General features: G+C 46.2%; 1 protein-coding gene across 4 annotated transcripts in view; it reads right to left on the bottom strand.

Annotated features, from left to right (window-relative positions):
• LOC102744400 (neuroligin-4, X-linked) overlaps nucleotides 1-17,533 on the bottom strand; it is a 288,242-nt gene extending 270,709 nt beyond the window's left edge. The window contains exons 1-2 of one of the 4 annotated variants that reach the window (XM_081809221.1): nucleotides 16,889-17,533; nucleotides 15,962-16,134 (exon numbers count right to left, since the gene is read on the bottom strand). The gene's annotated coding sequence lies outside the window, so the exon portion shown is untranslated. Of the gene's footprint in view, nucleotides 1-13,978; nucleotides 14,176-15,961; nucleotides 16,135-16,346; nucleotides 16,442-16,888 lie in introns of those variants that run through there. The other 3 variants (XM_081809220.1, XM_081809222.1, XM_081809223.1) reach the window with 3 other exon arrangements.
• Nucleotides 17,534-19,364: the final 1,831 nt, after the last annotated feature.

The raw sequence follows: 19,364 nt of genomic DNA, 5'->3' as shown, positions 1-19,364 counted from the left end.
TGGAGTTACCAAAATGCAAAGACTTCTTGGGGTCCAAATCACGGCAGCAAAACAGTAGAAGGAGCAAAAGGAGTAACAGTATGTATTGGAGGATACTGCCAAGTAGTCCTGGAAGGATGCATTAAACATCCACGTGTCCATACCGATGTAAATGAATGATGCAAGAAAGAAATCATTAGGAGGGTGCAGGACATCTTCCTCAGAGAAGAATTCTAAGTCCCTGAGGTCAGTACTGCACCATCCAAGGCATGCAGCTGAATTCTCCGTGCTCCTCACCTTGCAAGTACTTTAGTGACTCGCTTCCAAAGCACAGAGGTTGGAAAGGTGAGGGGTCAGGAGACTTCACAGTAGAGAAACCCGGCAACCTACCACTACCTCAGCTGGGCAACATCATCAGGGAAAGTCATGTGCACAGTATGCGCCCTTGATAGAGTGATAAAGACCATTCACCTCTGTGCAACCTCCCCCCCTACCCAAAACACATAATACTCTCTCTAACATCAGACAGACTCGAACTGGGGGGCAATCTACCCTCACACCACACAACGATGAAAGTCATGAAAAACAAGGTCATCCAAAGCGCCCCCGAGTACAGGAGAAATAAGGGAAACGGACTGTGTATGCAATGTGGTTCCCCCGAGGGGATCCTGGAACAGAAAAGGAGCATTAGGTAAAAACGGGTGAAATCGCAGTAAAGTCTGGGGTTTGGTTCACGGTAATGTGCTGGTGTGGGCTCCTTGGTTGGGACTGATGTCCCAACGGCAATGCAGTGAGCTAACCGGGTGCAGGTCAATAGGCACTGTCTATACTCTTCACATCATGTTTTGTAAAACCAGAACGACTTTAAAGTTTACTTCTAAAAATGAAAACAGTACTGCAAAAATGTCCTAAAGGGAAAAAAAAAGGGTTAAATTCTGTACAATCAATCAACGTTTAAGAATCAAAGGATCCGCGTTGCAACCCAGGGAGGGAGGGGGTCTGCCAACTTCTTATCGCTGAAATTTTCCATGCACTGGAATAATCAGCTCCTGGTTTTAATCCTGGGGAATCAAAGCCCCGAGGTATGAAAGCAATAACAACAAAGTTCAAGTTTCAAAATGCCTCTCACTGAAATCAGAAAGGATCCATTTAAAGTGCTTTTGCATTAAGGCATCGTGGGGAAAAGCGTTGAGTACGCGGAACAGAAAGAGAGCGCCCTTCCCAGGCACAGCTCCAGGCTCGGGATCTTAGGTCACAGTGCAAAGCACAAAGGGCGGGTAATTATGCAGGTGAGCTGCGTGTCAAACAATAATTAATTCTCAGGGACACAGAAGGCATCTCCATAAAAGCTGGGACGCTCTAATCCTCCAGGTTCCTCAGGTGTGCATGACAACAGACCATTATCCAAAAATGTGAGGGTCAGAGTGCGCTTTCTTGACGCACAAGATAGGGCATGATGCTCATGGTAAGTCAGCCATTCTTATGCTGACTCTGATACGGATGAATCGTAAACATACAGATTTCCCTGCATTGAAGAGCCTGTCTTTTGTTTGTTCATCTGTTTTGGGGTTTTGTGTGTGTGTGTGTGATTTCGCATATTAGTGAAATCATATGGTATTTGTGTTTCTCTGTTTGACTTACTTCAGTTAGCATAATTCCCTACAAAAAAAAAAAAAAAGCCTCCAATCCAGAGAACTGACGGTCCCCAGAGGGCGCGCAGGGGGTGGTGGTGGGGATGGGAGAAACAGGTGAAGGGGGTTCAGAGGGACAGCCTCCGGGTTATAAAAATAACTCCCAGGGATGAAAAGTACAGCACAGGGAACAGAGTTAATGATATTGTAATACACTTCTCACCGGGAGCATGGAGGAAATCTATAGCATTTCGAATCAATATCATACACCTGAAACTCACATAACATTGTATGCTAATCATACTCCAATTAAGCAAAAACCAGGTTTCGCCCAGTCACCCCCAGATTGGGGTAATCAAAAGATACCATGCCAAGACAGGACATGCACAGACCAGCTCCTGTGGACCGACCGCCCTGATCTGCCTTCCCTCCCTCCCCCGCCCCCAGCTGAAGACCTCCCCTGGCACCTGTCAGCAAAATCATTTACCTTGTTAAATTTCTGCAAAGAAAAGTAGGTTTTGAAACTGACCTCCTGTGCTTTGTTCTGTGAATGCATAGGATGATTTGGCAAACAGAGATGTATCAGACCCTGAAATTTCAGGCAATTCCCCTTCAGTTTCGTGAACAGTGTTTTAAAAGTACTGAGCAGGGGCACCCGAGTGGCTTAGTCAGTTAAGCATCTGCCTTCGGCTCAGGTCATGATCTTGGGGTCCTGGGATGGAGCCCCATGTCCGGCTCCCTGCTCAGCGGAGAACCTGCTTCTCCCTCTCCCTCTCCCCTACGCTCATGCTCTCTCTCAAATAAATAAAATCTTTAAATTAAGTAAAATAAATAAAAGTACTAACCAGCTGGGATAAATCATGGAAGCTCCATGTGACTCACTTTCTTTCCACATAAATGGAGGGGAATACAAACGTTTGTTCGGTTTCTTACAAGTCCTAACAATCTGTGATCCTAAATTATTGCCTAGTATTATCATGAATATTCCAACAAACTCTATGTTGTATGTGATAAGGCAATTTAATCATCACTGAGGCGGATTTTTGTATTCCCCCAACTGCAAGTGGATGAAGACGTATACTTTTCTAGAATCACTGCACCCTGCACTCCATACCCTCTCCCCACCCGGAAAAAATAATCCACAAAATTGAAATAGCCACAAAGCTTACATAGTAGCTACTTGTTTGTCCTGGGAAGCAGGCTGGGAAGGTTGTCAGAGCAGAGGAGGAGGAGAGGAGGAAGGAAGAGAAGCTCCGGGGAGGATCAGCCCCAGAAGGAGCCATCTGCCTCACCCACCACAGATGACTAGCAACACCATTAGGAACACATGCGGTTTACGGGGTCCTTCCTCCAGAGAGAATTTGCCAACCCGCAAGTTTGAAGAGAAACCAGAGGAAGCAAAGACCGTGGGTGGCATGGTCACCGATAGCTGTTTCAACACCTGGGAGACCCAGGGAGGCCCGGCAACGCGTCACAAAACGCCCCGGGCTCCGCGCCTCGCTCCAGGAATGCCCTGAGGCCCCACAGATGCTGCGGATTTGCAGGCTCAGCTGTGGTTTCTCTGAATGAAACAGCATATTTGGGGGCGGTGGGGGGGTATAGTTTATGGTTAAATATAGCATTGCAACCTGCTTCCCCTCCTCGTTGTCTCATCCTTAAGTTTAAAAGAGAGAAAAGGTAAACGGAGACCTTGGAAAGGTTTAGCAATAGAATTGTAAGAACCCAAGTTTGTAGCTGTAACTAATAGGTTTGCATTTTTACCAATTCCGATATGCTATTACAGAATGCAGGGTATGTTTTGTCTTTTACAAACTTCAGGGGACGCCTGGGGGGCTCGGTCGGTCCGTGAAGTGCCTGCCTTGGGCTCAGGTCATGATCTCAAGGTCCTGGGATCGAGTCCCGCATCGGGCTTCCTGCTCGGCAGGAGTCTGTTTCCTCCCTCTCCCTCTGCCCCTCCCCCAGCTCATGCTCTCTCTCGCCCTCTCTCAAATAAATAAATAAAACATTAAAAAAAGACTCTTCAGAAACCGCTCGCTTCGGCAGCACATACACTAAAAATCTTCAGAAAGATAGGTTTCCCAATAAAAAGTAAATTATGTATACATATTTGAATATATATATTTATATAACTTATATACTTAAATTATATAGATATCAATTATATATACTGATGTATATTTATATATTTACATATGTATGCTGATATTTTATATAAAAAATACATAAATTAGATATATAAAATATCAGTATACATGTAGTTTTTATGTATAAAATATGCATGCATGTTATATATATTTTATATATATATAAAACCAACACAAAATATGCTGTTTTTATATACATATTTATATATATATATCATAAAACACCTTTGCACAAAGAACTGAAGAAATGTGTGAACTGATTCATCCTCATAACATGCTACCGTTTGATTTCTACTATGAACCTAGATTGTCAGGAGTCTTTTGTTGAGATGGTATTTTTCCCACATTACAAATAACTACCATGACTACCTTCCAGTTTTATTGGGTTGTGTGGGGGTTTTTTGTTGTTGTTTTAAAATTATATTTATCTATTTATTAGAGCGACAGTGAGGAGGAGGGAGAGGGAGAGAGAATCTCAAGCAGACTCCATGCTGAGGGCAGAGCCCGAAGTGGGGCTCGATCTCATGACTGTGGGATCACGACCTGAGCCGAAACCAAAAGTCAGGTGCTAAACTGAGCCACCCGGGTGCCCCTAGTTTTGTTGTTTTGTAATAATTTTGTTGCCCGTTTTTGCATGCTCTACAATTCACCACCTAGCACTCCTTTCACATTGCTGTTTTATGCTATAACAACTTCAGTTTTCTCCCACTTTCTGCTCTGCCATTCTAGAATCCCTGCTTTATACAAGGGTCCCCCCCCTCTCTGTGGGGGATACGATTCAGGACCTCCCCGTGCATGCCTGAAACGGCAGAGAGTACCGAACCCCACATATAGCATACATGCATACCTATGATAAAGTTTAATTTATAAATTAGATGCAATAAGAGAGTCACAATAACTCATAATCCAAAAGAACAAGTATAATCATATATTCTAATAGAAGTGATGTGAATGTGGTCTGTCTCTCAAAATACCTTCTTGTCCTGTCCTCACCCTCCCTCACGTGATGAAGGGAAATGATCCGATGCCTGCAGGGGGAGGTGAAGGGCAGGATGCAGGTGTTGTGACCACTCCAAGTGGGAGGCTAGGTCAGGAGGAGACGTACCTTCTTCCTCAACACCGGGGACAGCATTAAGACCCAGGGGTAACTGAAATCCAGGGATGAGGAGGGAGCACTGTACGATCTTTCTCTGCATATTTAACTATTTTTTAAAAGGAGTATTTATTTGAGAGAGACAGAGACAGCATGAGTGGCAGGGGAGAGGGAGACGGAGAAGCAGGCTCCCTGCTAAGCAGGGAGCTCGACACAGGACTCGATCCCAGGACCCTGAGATCATGACCCGAACCAAAGGCAGACGCTTCACCGACTGAGCCACCCAGGCGCCCTCCTGCACATTTAACTATTACTTAATTTTCATGTAACTTAGACTTTCTCCCTGGGTCTGCTTTACCGTTTTCCTCGGAGAGAACTATTTTCTCCTGCGTCACCTGCTGGGGTACACATTTCAGCTACTTACCCTGAACTCTGTGCTAACAGACAAAGTCGAATCCAAAGTAAGATGTTGGCCTTAGGGGGGTATTTTTTTGTATTTTTTTTTTCCCAAATGTCTACTTCCCAAGGATTCTCATTCTCTAACGGCATGAATTCCAAATAATTGTCTGTAATGCGATCCTAACTACTGCAGCTCTTCGCACAGAATGAGCTCAGCATATGAACGGTTTACAATATTACATGCAGGGGGGTGCCTGGGTGGCTCGGATGCTTAAGCATCTGCCTTCGGCTCAGGTCATGATCCCAGGGTCCTGGGATCGAGACCCACGTCGGGCTCCTGGCTCAGCGGGGAGCCTGCTTCTCCTTCTCCCTCTGCCTCTCCCCCTGCTAATTCTTTCTCTGTATCTCTGTGTCTCAAATGAATAAATAAAATCTTTAAAAAAAAAAAAGGTGACATGGAACACTCACATTAGGCAGTTAAATGAAATCTGGATCTCCCAGCTCCTGCTGGCTTAATCTGGGTCACAGGTATCACCCCAGCGTCCCCTAGGCCAGGCAGCCTTCTTTTTGCCAAGGCTCCAGGTCACCTCCCCACCCCGTACGGAACATCTTCACCTCTCTGTCCAACTCTAGGACTTTGTCCTCTTAATGTAGCTAAAATATAACAGTGTTACCATCTTCATCTGAAAACTATAAAATGAACCTGACTGCTAATATTTAAGCTCTATGGCCCTGGTGATTTTGCCTTTAACTATTTGAAAACGATTTATCAACATTGAATTAAGCCATTGTTTTGTAACAGTGAACATAGGACATGAGAGATTAAACACACACATGCACACACACACACACACACACTAGAAGGGAGATTCTGATATAAAACTTCCTTGTTCTGAATCATAAGACTTTGGTTCATGTTTTACTGTTTCTACCCACCCCACAGAATATTTTTTTAAATTTGTATGAAAGAGGTGCAAAATGGCATTGTTAAATGGATTGTCATATGGATAAAAAACAACATAGTCTTTTTAGCCTTCAACAGATATTAAGTAAATAAATGGAATGGGGGGGGAAGAATAGCAAGATTATTTGTGCAGATTACCCTGACAACTGAAACACTCTCAAGGAACCTTAGATTCTCTTATTTCTTCTTTCTGCTCTGTCAATAAAATATAATACAAGGATTCTCAACATAGTTCTGTGAAGATAGTTATGTAATTTGGGTTAACACTCATTACAAGGAATCTCAAATTATCTGTCACGTCCCTGAATCCATTAGCACGAGGCTCCCCAAGTCCTTAATGTGCCTGTCTTCAGGGTAAAATTCAAGAGAGGGGTATGACAGGTGAGGTTCTCCCAAATTAGTTGAGCTGGGATCCTCCTCAAGAGAGAATCTCAGATTCGGAACTCTTTCCATCAATTGCTATCACTTCTGCATGATTTTTCAAAGAATCGCCCCAAGAGAAAACCTTTCTCTGGGACAATGTCATCTTGCCCATCCGAGTGACGTGGTCTATTTTCAAGGCTGGTGCGTGAAGCTGAAAGATCTCACATGGTGGAAAAAAGAGATTCCAGCAACAGTGGTGCAGTAGGAGCTGATTATCTGTGATTTTTCAATTTCCGAGACTCGGGGACAGTAGGACTCCAGGTGCTGCTCACGCCTTCGGGATGCTGACAGAGCTAACAACTGCCTATTGACTTTTATAATGACCATAAGGAACCGGCGGGGATCGACGAGAACATGTCCACCACCAAAGGCTCATTCAACCAGCACAGCAAAAATGTCTCAGGAGCATGCCGTTCTTGGTGGAGTCAAAGCCCTCTGCCTTATGCATTTACTCATAGATTTGCCGAACTGAAAATCAGTGTTTTACAAATACGGGGTTTGACAGCTTTTAAAAAGAGACCCAGACGCACACATATGGCAAGAGAAGGATCCTTTCAGATTGTCATGGAAACTCTTTGCTGTTACGATTTGCTACTGTTTCCTGACGATTTGATCTCTGCCTCTTATCTAGTTAAATTTATGATTCCTTCAGCCCTTTAAGGACCAAAGAGATCTCATTACTCCCCAAAACAGAAGAGAGCTAGGAAGCAAGGGGGGCAGGGACAGAAGGGGAGAACCCGTAATACACACCACAAACAGGACGGGGTGATACATTCATGACCCAAAGACCTTAACCACGTTCTTATGAGCATTCACACCCAGGGGTTTTTGAGAGTTTTGGCATATTCCCAATTCATCTCTTTACTACCAGCACTAAACTTACCCCCCAGCCTATAACTGGCATATAGTACATGTTCAGTCAAATAGCTCAAGGGAAGAAGGCAAGAGCAAACACAAGAAACAAACCTCTAGTGCAGGAAGAAGCTAGTTTTCCAGAAAAACACAGAAATACCTTAGTCGCGCAATTTCTCTCCTGCCAGGGCTCACTAAGGAGCTCCATTCCTGAGTCTACCATATTGGTTTTTCATGTTGAACAAGGCCACCAAGAGACCAACAGAACGTATCGCATGGCGGGCAGACAGATGCACAGACCGGGTGCCGTGGACACCACCACCCCCATGCTCATGGTCGTCTTTCCTGCCCACATACCTGTAGATAGCTGCAGTCTTTTTTGTATGGTATGCTTTTTTTTTTTTTTTTTTTTTTGGAATATCATTGACACAATTACTTTCAGGTGTTCATAGTCTTTTTGGAGAGGAGCACAAGTTGCCTACCCATCCAAGCAGGAAAGATGCATGGCTAGCCACATGGTCCCCCTGACAGAAGAGGTCCCAAATGGTTCACAAAAGCACACAAGATATGAATTAATTACATTTCCATGAGTACTGCAATATGCCTCTCCCCACATGCACGCGCGGTAATAGATCTTCCAAGCTGTAGTTTCTGTGGATAGTTTCTGTGGACCATTAAATATCGATACTGTGGACCAGCCTGGAAACCTACTCACCACATACGATACTTTCTTCTGGAAAATGCAGGACTGTCTATCTACCTAGATCTACAAATGTACTATATATTTACAGTAATTTTTGATGTAGTAATTTATTATGTAGGCTATATATTTATATAAAATTATAAAACACATAATTGTATATATATGAATTCATTCATCAAGATATCTAAAAGTTAAAAAAAAAGATATATAAAAGCTTTCCAGTGAATTGTGAAATATACCAAGTTTAGATGATGAAGGCTTTCTTCATCAATTACATAAATTGAATGTAAATATAATTATATAAATGGATAGCATAGAAGTACAATAATGACTGTATATAAATGTAATTCTATATATTAGTAATTGTATACATTTTTTTTAAAGATTTTATTTATTTATTTGAGAGAGAGAGAATGAGAGACAGAGAGCATGAGAGGGGGGAGGGTCAGAGGGAGCAGACTCCCTGCCGAGCAGGGAGCCCGATGCGGGACTCGATCCTGTGACTCCAGGATCATGACCTGAGCCGAAGGTAGCCGCTTAACCAACTGAGCCACCCAGGCGCCCAATTGTATACATTTTTAAATGAAATTTGGCTAGTTAAATGATGCAAGGTTTCTAGATACGATTTGCCAATAAAATTATTTTATGCAAGAAACAGTTCATAGTTGGGGCTCCTGGGTGGCTCAGTTGGTTGAGCGTCTGCCTTTGGCTCAGGTCATGATCCCGGGGTCCTGGGATCTGCCTCTTTCTCACCATCTGCCTCTCCCCCAGGTCATGCTCTCTTTCTCAAATAAATAAATAAAATCTTTAAAAAAAGAAAAAAGAAACAGCTCCTGGTTATGTTGTGGCTTTAAGTGTCTAGAGGCCACTCATGCCTACACGCTAACATATTGATGTGCTGGGGACCTCAGTGTGTTTGCAGTCTTGTAACGTGGAATCCTATTTCTAAAGACCCCGTGCCCGGTGGTGGAGTGAAAAGCCAGGAGAGGAGAGCCAAGCTGCACGCCTTCACCTTCCCGGGTGACTGTCCACTGGGATTTCTCAGTGCTTCACGGGTAGGCGCCACATGAATGAACAATCCGTGCAGAATGGGAATGCAGAGGAGTTCTGCAGGAAGGGAGGGACCCAAGACCATAAAGAGACTATTGTGAGTTTCTCAACTGTTGTGGCTTCAAGCTTCTGGGTGTTTATGAAAGGAATCACTGGGTTTCTCTTCTGTGCTAATACAATGCTACAATGTCTCAATGGCCACAGCCTCTCCACACAGCCCCTATGGCACCAAACAAATAAAGGGCAAGGCAGATAAAAGGGTGATGGGCTTAGCCTTTTCAAAGGAGGGCCCAGTTTGGTCCGTGGAGAAATAGTGCATTTCTCTGTCCCAGTATGCAAGAAGCTACGAGATCAATGTCCGTGAAGGGGTAGCATCTTATTGCAATGATCACATAGATGATTTCACCATTAACGTGGGTGATGGATAACTTGTTAGGAAATATGGCTCCAATTAGGAGACAAAACTTCAAGGACGCATGGAGATCGTGGATAGTTGCCCCTAAATACATACTCTCCATTTATTTAGGTCCCTTTATGAATGAACGTCTTCACCCTCAAATGAGAAATACTCACAAGCGCTTTGCAGATCACTCACATGACGAATATTTCAGTATGACATATGATTGGTACATGACGGAGAGGAGGCACGAAAAATGGGGAAAATGGGACAAAATCACATCTTTCCTTTGTGTAGGTGTAATGTGTTGCACTGGCTGAAAAAAAAAAAACATTTTATGCAAGAAAAAGCTCTTGGCAGGGCACCTGGGTGGCTCAGTTGATTAAGCATCTGCCTTCAGCTCAGGTCATGATCTCAGGGTCCTGGGATCGAGTCCCGCATCAGGCTCTCTGCTCAGTGGGGAATCTGCTTCTCCCTCTACCCCTGCCTCTGCGTGCTCAATCTCTCAAATAAATAAATAAATCTTAAAAAAAAAAAAAAAGAAAGAAATAGCTCTTGGTTATTCTTGTGCATCTGGGCATCTGTATGTATATAAACACACACGTTTCAATTATTACCACATTCCTTTAGACCACAAGGGCATATCCCACTGGTACAGGGGATGCATTTGTTTAAAAAAAAAGTGTTTTTCTGTTTCACCCCTAGCGCATTCACAGCTATCCTTAAGTAGGAAGCATTTGCAAACAATGAAGGCACATGATCTCACGGGGTTCTGGTCTCCACACTCCACCCCACCCCATTGTTCCTGAGAGCAAAACCCGTTCAATGCCGCAGGCCATCCAAGTAATGCAACATGCGTTCGTGCCCCAGTTCTGAACCAAGCCTTGGTGATGTTGAAATACGAAACAAGGAAAATGACACCGAGAGCAAATCCCAACAGCGCTGTGGGAACAGACCAAGACACTTTTGCCACACTTTGCAAAAGTGAGCATCAACCTTCAGTGCTGTTTCCCATCAGTGCCACTCAGGGTCATTAACCCTGGTTCTTTTTTTTCGAAGGATCCAAAACCTGACCAAGAAATGCAACTTCAAACTAACCAAGTCGTTTCTTTTTATTGTCCAAAGAGAGCAGGCAAGGTTCCACACTTTAAAGAAGTGCACTTTGCAAAATATGTATCCTTTGCTCCTCCTGGGCAAAAAAAAAAAAAAAAAAAAAAAGCACAAGCAACCAGAAACACAAAAGGCAATGGAGCCTAGAAGAGGAGCGGACTGATGCCTGCAAGTATGTAACACAGTCAAATTCTAAAACTCATAGAGTGGAATGCTGGTTGCCAGGGGCTGGGTAAAGCGAGAAATGGGCATTAGCAATCAATGGGCATAACCTTTCAGCTAAGCCAGGTGAGTAAATTCTAGAGATGAGCAACACAGCCTTGTACCGAGCGTCAGCAATACTGTGTTGTTCGCTGAAAAGTTTGCTAAGAGGGCAGATCTCCGCTTCCATGCTCTTACCCCAACAAAATAAAATTTAAAAATGCACCTGGAATGATAACTTCAAGATGCAGGGTCTCATCATTCCATGAGGAATTAGCCTCTTGAAACCAGAATGCTCAGCAACATTAACATGCAGAACCAAGAAGGTCCCATTGTAATCCCAAAATAGAACTCAGTTACTGTAGGGACTCCTATTTATAGAACATACATTTTAAATAAAGCCACCCAAACAAAACTCTGGATAATTTCCACACATTTCCAAACAGCTGTGAAAGCACATGCCATTTCATTAACACTATCCTGAATAAAGATCTGTCTCCTGGAGATTTATTCCAATGAGGTTTTAGGCTTTATGCTTCCTCATTTCCTCACTAAATTATACAAAGATTACTCTTTTCCCCTCTGGAATCAGTTCAATACAACCTCATCTTACTCCATAGTTTATGTTCATTGGGGTTTGGTTTGTTTTCCTTCAGGTACCGCCTCTGGGAGGAAGGAAGGGAGGGTGGGGTGAGATAAGAGGATCATTCCGGAAACTGGCCAATTTGCGCAGGCAGGTGGAGCTCAGGTATGCAAACACCCGCAACAGGTGAACTCAGCACTCAGTGTCTGGAGATTGAAGAGAGCCCTAAGGGGACTGGCTGTGCCCCCTACCGACCTTCCGTTGCTGTGAGTTTATGAGCCTTTTATTTATCTTTGTTTAGTTATAACCACTGCAGAGAGAAAAGCTTCGCATGCATGTTTGCGGAAAGGCCATCGACAGCAAAATGGCGAACGTCTAGGCTGCACCAGTTGATTTCTACCCCCTGCTCATTTCTGTCCCTCTGTTCTCCCCAAGAAAAGGAGGGTTTCCCATCGTGCCATTCACGAACCAAAGAACAGTGGAGGCTTTGAAAGGCCCCATGTAGGTTGTTGAGAGAAAAATGACAAAACTGGAAAATATTCATTGAGCGAATGGCCCATGAATGAGCGCACAAGAGATGATCTAATTGCCTACGACCACGTGGCGTTCACCTCGGAGATTCTCACTTTCTCTCCCTGACCGGGCAGACGCGGTCTATTGGATCGGAAACTGATAGCTGACAAGTTTAAGAAATCAGCTGTTAAGACACAGAAGGCACGGTGTGTCTTCACATCATTATTATTATTTAACGTAATTAAGTAGAACATGAAGTCTCTTCTCAAAGGATATGGTATCCAGAAAAAAAAAAAAATGCACAACTGGTTTAAACTAACCCCTGAACATATTTTTCTCATTTGGGAATAGAACATATATCGTTAAGGTGGAAAACATTATAGAAAGGACACAGACTGGTTTATATACAAAAAAGAAAAAAGAAAAGTGTTCCTTACACTTGAAATCAGCATACTGAAATCAGCTCTCCCAATGTTTTAACCAGAGAAGCCTATCTGCAGAGTGAGGATTTAGGAACTTAAAATATGTTTATCTTGAAACTTCACTGGAATAAAATAAATTCCATCAACAAGTTGCATTACTGACCATACTCAACCATATACTCAATGCTTAAAATATGGAGCTCCAATTAAAACAAGACAATCTTAAACAGAGGCCGGATCCCATGCACACTTGAATGTTTACTTTTGTGAAAACCATCTCCAGGCTTTTTTTTTTTTTTTTTTTTTTTTGTGGTCTGGGCATAAGAGCGCCTATATTCTAAAGAGTTCTGAAAAAGACCTTGCACATTCTGAAAGCAATGTAACAGGCTTAGTCAGTAAGCACGCTATCTTTGTGCAGAGACCAGAAGCTTTCCACAAATTACTACAAAGAAAACCAAATGAAAAGGCCAAGTTCAGAAATAAAGAAAAACCCCCATATACTTATCATTAGTCTACACATTCCATGCCAAAAAAAAAAATAATAATAATGAACTTTTGACAATCCTCAAGTTCATTCACTTGCAAATTTAGCAACAGCTCTGTACCTGCCCCTCAGTTATGTATCAGTTATGTCTCAAGTATCTTTTTCTATTCTTAGATTTGGGTAAAAATTAGCTGGATCTCTGGATTTAAGGCCAAACCTACATTCAGCATTATTTAAGAAAAAATACAAAGGAAAGCAACAATTCCTTTATCCAAGAAAAATATGTCAAAACACCTTAAAGACGGCTTCCAAGCACAGCTATTATTATGAAAATACAATTATCATTCAATTCCTGCTCCAAATCATTCTGGCTTCCCAAAGAACACAATCCTCTCATTTGAATTCAGTGATTTAAAACTGATGAAGTAATTTTCCAGTTGCTACAACTGGTCCTGATCATTTTCTTACACGTCAAGGATGATACTCTTGAAAACGGCCATGTCTACAAATATATGCCACACATATAAACCATATATATATATAGTATATATATATACATATTGGATTTCCTTGGATAACACAATTCTGGTAGTCTAATCTGAAAAAAATATATATAGTTGCAGAACCCTCCGTGAAATTCTTACGTTCTCGATATGGGGACGAATACAAATACAAAACCCAGATTTTTTTTTTTTTTTTTCTGGAAATAAGGGATGGATGCAACAATGTGCCATTAACCGTCTGTCTGAGATTTTCACAATTGCTGTTAACCCCTTCCTACAGACAACTGAAGGCATGGAATACTCCTCCACTCTGCCCCCCCACCCCGCTCCCCACCGCCCCCACAAAAGTGCAGATTTCTGTGCAGTCTGCTCATTTCTCTGCGCTCTGCCACCCTCTAGGAAACCGGTTAAGCATCTCCCTTCCAACCGTGGAGCTCGGTTAGCGGCTGCTGTTGGTTTGTTCTGATGGAAAGTCAGATCTTTCTTCTCTCCTGGTCATTTAATTTCTGGCCGAAGGAGGTACCTACCAACAATGGTCTTCACCTGGCCCTTGCGTATTGCCTGCGGAACGCCCACACAGACTGGAAATTCTGCATCACGATAACTAGGTCTCCCTAAACTTTTTTTTCTTTCTTTCTTTTTTCTTTTTTTTTTTTTTGCTTCTCTGCGTCCCTCAAATCCTGCTAAGTGCTGACTCCGGGCACGGACCTCGCTCGCCCCACCTCTCACTAGAAGACAGTTAATGCAACGCGCCCTGGATGTGGGAGCCGATCCAGCGGTAGATCCCTTCCAAAAAGCATAGGATATGAGCACATAAAACCGTCCCCCCCCCCCCACGACTGACCAAATAGGGGGAAAAAAAAAAAAATCCAATCAAAAGAAGAATCCATACTACCACCTTGTGGATTCTGCTCGCAAGAACAGCACCTGCTAGATTTAAGAACCCCCACCCAGCAGCCCTCACCCCAAATTTCTTAAGTTGGGTCCAAAAGACAGATTGGGATCCGCGGTGCTCGCTCGCCCCAGTCTCGCCGGCGCGCTCGGGTTAACGCAGTCCGCGCGCACCCGGCGCCTGGCCAGAGCTGCGGCCGGGACACACCAAGGGGGCCGGCCCCCCAGCCACCCCCGGGCCCCCCAACGCTGCCTGCTGCGTCCCCTCCCCCCCGACCCCGATAATAAATAGAAAGAGACCCGCACCTGCCGGTCGGTCCAGGAGAAGGAGTCAGAGCAAAGACAACCCGCAACCAAAAAAGAAATAAAGGGAGCAAGCCTTCGCTGGGGCAGGGGCGGGAGGGATGCGGAGGACGTCCTCCCCGCGCCCCTCGCCCTCCGAGCGGGACGCGCGCTCCCAGGTGGTCCCGCGGGCCCGGGGGTGCGGAGCGCCGAGCGCCCCCGCCCCCGCGCCCGCCCCGGGGAAGAAAGGGCGCTGTGTCTGGCGGCGAGCAGGCGCCGAAATGGTGCGCCCGGGCCCGGGGCTGCGCGCCGCACGGGGCCCCGAACTGGGCGCGCAGACCCCAGGGCCGGCCCGGGAGACCCGCGCCGAGGACTCGGAGCCCGCGCGCCCGCCAAGGGCCGAGGGAGCCGGGGCAGGGTTGGGGGGCGCGGGCGGGGAGACGGGAGGGCGTCCAGCAGGCAGCCAGGCAAGCGCGCCCGGGGAAGCGGCGGGCGTCCGGGAGAGCGGGCGGGGGAGGGGACAGCCGAGGGGTCGGCCCCTGCGCGCACCACCGCCAGCCCCCGATCCCCGCCCGCAGGGTCTGCAGCCGAGCGACACTTCCCCCCACCACCCACCCCCGCCCGCCCGCACGCACGTCCGCAGGTCGGGCCACGCGGATGCCGGCGCAGGCTAAGGGGCGCCGCCGCGGCCTGGGGGAGGGAGCGGGACTCAAGTTCACCGGCTGGCTCCGGGGTCTCACAGCCCCTCGCCCACTCCCCATTGTGCCCCCACCCCCGCCTCGGGCAGCCGGGAGCCGGATCTTTGCGATCTGCTCTGCCCACTGGAGTGGGAGGGGGGCCAGGCCGAGCCGCGCGGGATTGGTGGTGGGGGTGGGAGAAATCGGCCGCGAATGCGGGAGCGGGGTGGGGGGGGCAGGAGGGAATTTGCAGCGCGGGACGGCGGAGAGCTTTGGGATGGGGGGTTTGTGCTAGGTTGCCCGAGGCCATAGGGGGGGCCCACATATCGGAACCGACTCCCCAGACTCCCCACCTCCAGCACAGGCCAGGGTACCGGCCGGCCGTGCGCCCCGCGAGCTCTGCTCCCGGGAACCGGGTTCTCTGTGGGCAGCGACTTGGGGTCTGCAACCCCCTGAGACCCGGGCTGCGGCGCCCGGCGCCTGTCCCCGCAGCTACCAACTTTTGTGGTCCGGCAGACAAGCAAGCAGCGCGGGGATGGCGCTCGCCAGGCAGCGGCGTGCCCCCCGAAAAGGTCCAGGCCAGACCCAAAGGCTCCCGAAGCAGCAAAACACCACCCTCCCCCCCTTAACTCCGCTTGCCTCCCCCCTACCCACACGCACGGGAAAAGGGGGGCATGGAGCCCGCTCCCCAGCTTTGCAGAAACAGCTCGAAGCTACCGTCATTTGGTCTCCACCCGGGGTCTCCGGCGCGCCCGGGTCGCTCCCCAGCAAAGCCCAGCCAGGTCCTAATCAATCACGTGCGTTATTTCGTGCATCACATCACCCGTCATCTTCTACGAGGCCAGCAGACGATGGAGGAAAAAAAAAAAAAATCGCTTAATGCAACCCCAGCCAAGCCTGTTTTCCTTTTTTCTCTCGGTTAACCCCCCCGCGCCAAAAAAAGCACCCCAGGAGGTGGTAGCTGAGTTTCCTTAAAGAACAAGAGGGGGGAAAAAGGGGGGGGAGAAAAAAAACAAAACAAAACAGAAAGCCCGTGGTTGCTCACAGTCTTCCAGAAGTAGTCTTGTCTGTGTATCTCCAGTCCCGGTTTGCAGAGAACTGGCGCTGAGCTCCTGCTCTCCCCCTACTGCAGATAAATTTTTTTCCTCCTCTCCCCGCCACACTCTTCTGTTTATTTGTATGTAAGACAGCGCTACTTTGTAAACACATCACACACGGCCCCAGAGCCCTTCAAATAGCTGATTGCAGCAAAATGCTTCCAAACCAAGGGGGTCCCAATTTTTTTTTTTTTAAGTGAAAAGGAAAAACAAAATCAAATATTTCTGTGGAGCTGTGCATGAAGCTGACACAGGACGCGCCACACATACATGTCCACCCTCCCACCCACACCTAAGAAATGGAGCGGCAGATGGGAGAAAAGTCTTGTTCGGATTTCCAAAATAAAATGAAAGAAAAAATGCTGGATGAAGTGAAGCTCAAGCGCCTTTGGTGAGGCTTTTGCTGGGGAGAGCACACACAAGTCCGAATGTTTAAAAGGCTTTAAAAATGCATCAGGAACCCAGAGACACGTCTTAAAACGGCACCTACCTTAGTCGTGGAAAAGCTGCATTAGCTGGGGCTGCTCTTTTTAACACGTCCAGATTTTTTCTAGGGAAGCCCTGGCTGAGGGTAGGATTCGGGGAGGCTGTGTTGCATCCAGGAGCTGGTGCCTTCTCGAACTCCCCACCAGAGCTGCTCCTCCAAAGGAATGTGGGGACCACCGCGGCGGCCGTTTGGAGGAAATTCGTTGTTTCGGCCCTAAAGGGTCAGGAGGAGCAAGCAACCGAGTCGTAGCAGGAAAGGGCAGAGCGAGGTCTGAATAAGAGCTCTGTGCTGACAGACAGAGACGGGTCTGCGCGGAAAAGGGGAGATTGAAGACAGAGCTCCCGATGTCTCCCCGATCCCCCTCGGCTATTGGACCAAACTGAATGAAATTTACAAAGCCAGCAACCAATAGATCTCCGCACTCGGTCCCAACAGAAACCACATCCTCAGCTACAAGCGAATGCGAAGAGCCGCTAATCCCAGGGCAAACCAGCTGTAGCAGAGATCCCCGGGGCCGGGGTGGCGAAACAGGTGAGCGCGTCACACTGGGCCACCATGCCACCACCGGGCGCGCAACGAAGCTGGCTCCCTGGCTGCTCGGCTCTCCTCCACCCCCAAACTCGCTACAGTATTTGCAAACATCTTTAACTCTTGGAGGTTTGCACTGCAAGGGCGCAAGCAGAGAGGAGCTATTCCCTGTGGTCAGGCTCACAAATGTGTTACTGTTGGCTATATTGGGAAGCAAGAGTATCTTTTTTTTATTTGGCACCAAATTGCGGTGGAAGGTCTGTAAAGGACAGGACCCTCCCTGATGCCCAGGTGATGGGTCGATGGCTTTTGTTGGTTTCTTTTCTGATGTAGTCATGTTTTTGATGGATACAACCCTGGAGATGTTGCTAGAATTTGGCCAGTTATTCTTACATAGCTCATCTTTGCTTCCAGGGTCCAGGAGTTTATCTTTTCCTGGCCAATTCTAACTTTGGTGATATGAGCTGGTATTTATCATTGGCTTAGAAGGAGTTGGCTCTGCATGGGCAATGTCTGGAGGGTCCCTAAGTGGTAAGTCAGGGGACGCCGTGTAGTGCGGTGGTTAAAACTACGTTGCTTGGGCTCAAGTTGCGTATGACCTCAGGCGTGGATTTAAATGTTCTGTCTCTGTCTCTGCATCCGTAAAATGGAGAAGATAGAAGTAAAGACTTCCTCGTATCATCGTGATATGAGCTGGGTTAACACAAGGACTCAACATGCAAGAAGCTCTAAATTAATGCTTGCTTTTCTTAAAATTATTTCACAGGCCCAAGAATTTATTTATTAAAGGAAAGAGATACTGTCCCCTACCCAAAGGACATCCTCACTATTGCTTCTGCACTTAGACGACAGACAGAGGCATCCAACCACCACTCAGTATTTGCTGTGTTGGGATAATTAGGGATTCCTCACACGTTTTGAGAGAGGAACTCACGGTGGGGGGGGGGGGTGGCCAATAAAGGGGAAGGTGATGCATACTGAGTCAGGGGACCTACTTTCATGTTTGGTGTCTACCCTTGCTAGCTTTGACGTATTGGAAAGTCTGTCATATTCTGTGAATCCGAGAGATTACATCTGTTAAACAGTAAAATCGGTCTTTGTGAGTTTCTAAGCATGATTAAGTGAGATACTATGTATGAAAACACCTTTTATCAAAAAGATGTATACAAATACATATGCCTGCACATATAGAGGAAACTTATATGTTTTATACAAATACATTTTTCTTCTATTATTGAATAGCTATGTAAGATCCAGTAACATAATAGTATCGTTAATAAATATGGCCTCTCCCCCAAATCAGTGACGTATATAGATTCAGTACAAAAATATAGATGTAGACATATGTGTTTCCCAAAGCAAAGCTTAGAAAAGAGCTTCCACTTAACACAGTAGTTTATAGGAGGCTAGAAAGTCATTGGCTTTGCCAAGAATGTATTAATTAATTGACTGATTTATGAATTCAAGTGTTTGTTAAGCACGGGCATAATCCTAAGCACTGAAAATGCATTTGTGAGTAAGTCACACCCATTTATTTTTGAAGAAGCATATGGTCTGGTGGGCAAGGTAGCCAATAGGTAAGAAAAGGAAATGAGGGCGCCTGGGTGGCTCAGTTGGTTAAGCGACTGCTTTCGGCTCAGGTCATGATCCTGGAGTCCCGGGATCGAGTCGCGCATCGGGCTCCCTGCTCAGCGGGGGGTTTGCTTCTCCCTCTGCCCTCTTCCCTCTTGTGCTCTCTGTCTCTCATTCTCTCTCTCAAAAAAAAGAAAAAAAAGAAAAGGAAATGATTACAAGGTGTGGAAAAAGTCCTCTGATGCATGAATTCATAGGGATCCATAGAGGTGGAAATGCTGAAGGAAGGGTCTTTCTTTGAAAGAGAAGTAAGTAGTCATGGTTCAGATGCAGAAGTTGAGGGAAAAAAAAGCTACGGAAATACCGTGGATAATGCGTA

The sequence above is a fragment of the Leptonychotes weddellii genome, chromosome X (genome assembly GCF_054177405.1).
Source record: "Leptonychotes weddellii isolate Sample4059 chromosome X, ASM5417740v2, whole genome shotgun sequence".
Taxonomy (NCBI): Eukaryota; Metazoa; Chordata; class Mammalia; order Carnivora; family Phocidae; genus Leptonychotes; species Leptonychotes weddellii.
Note: the sequence above shows the minus strand (reverse complement) of the source record. Positions and strands in the feature narration are given on the sequence as shown.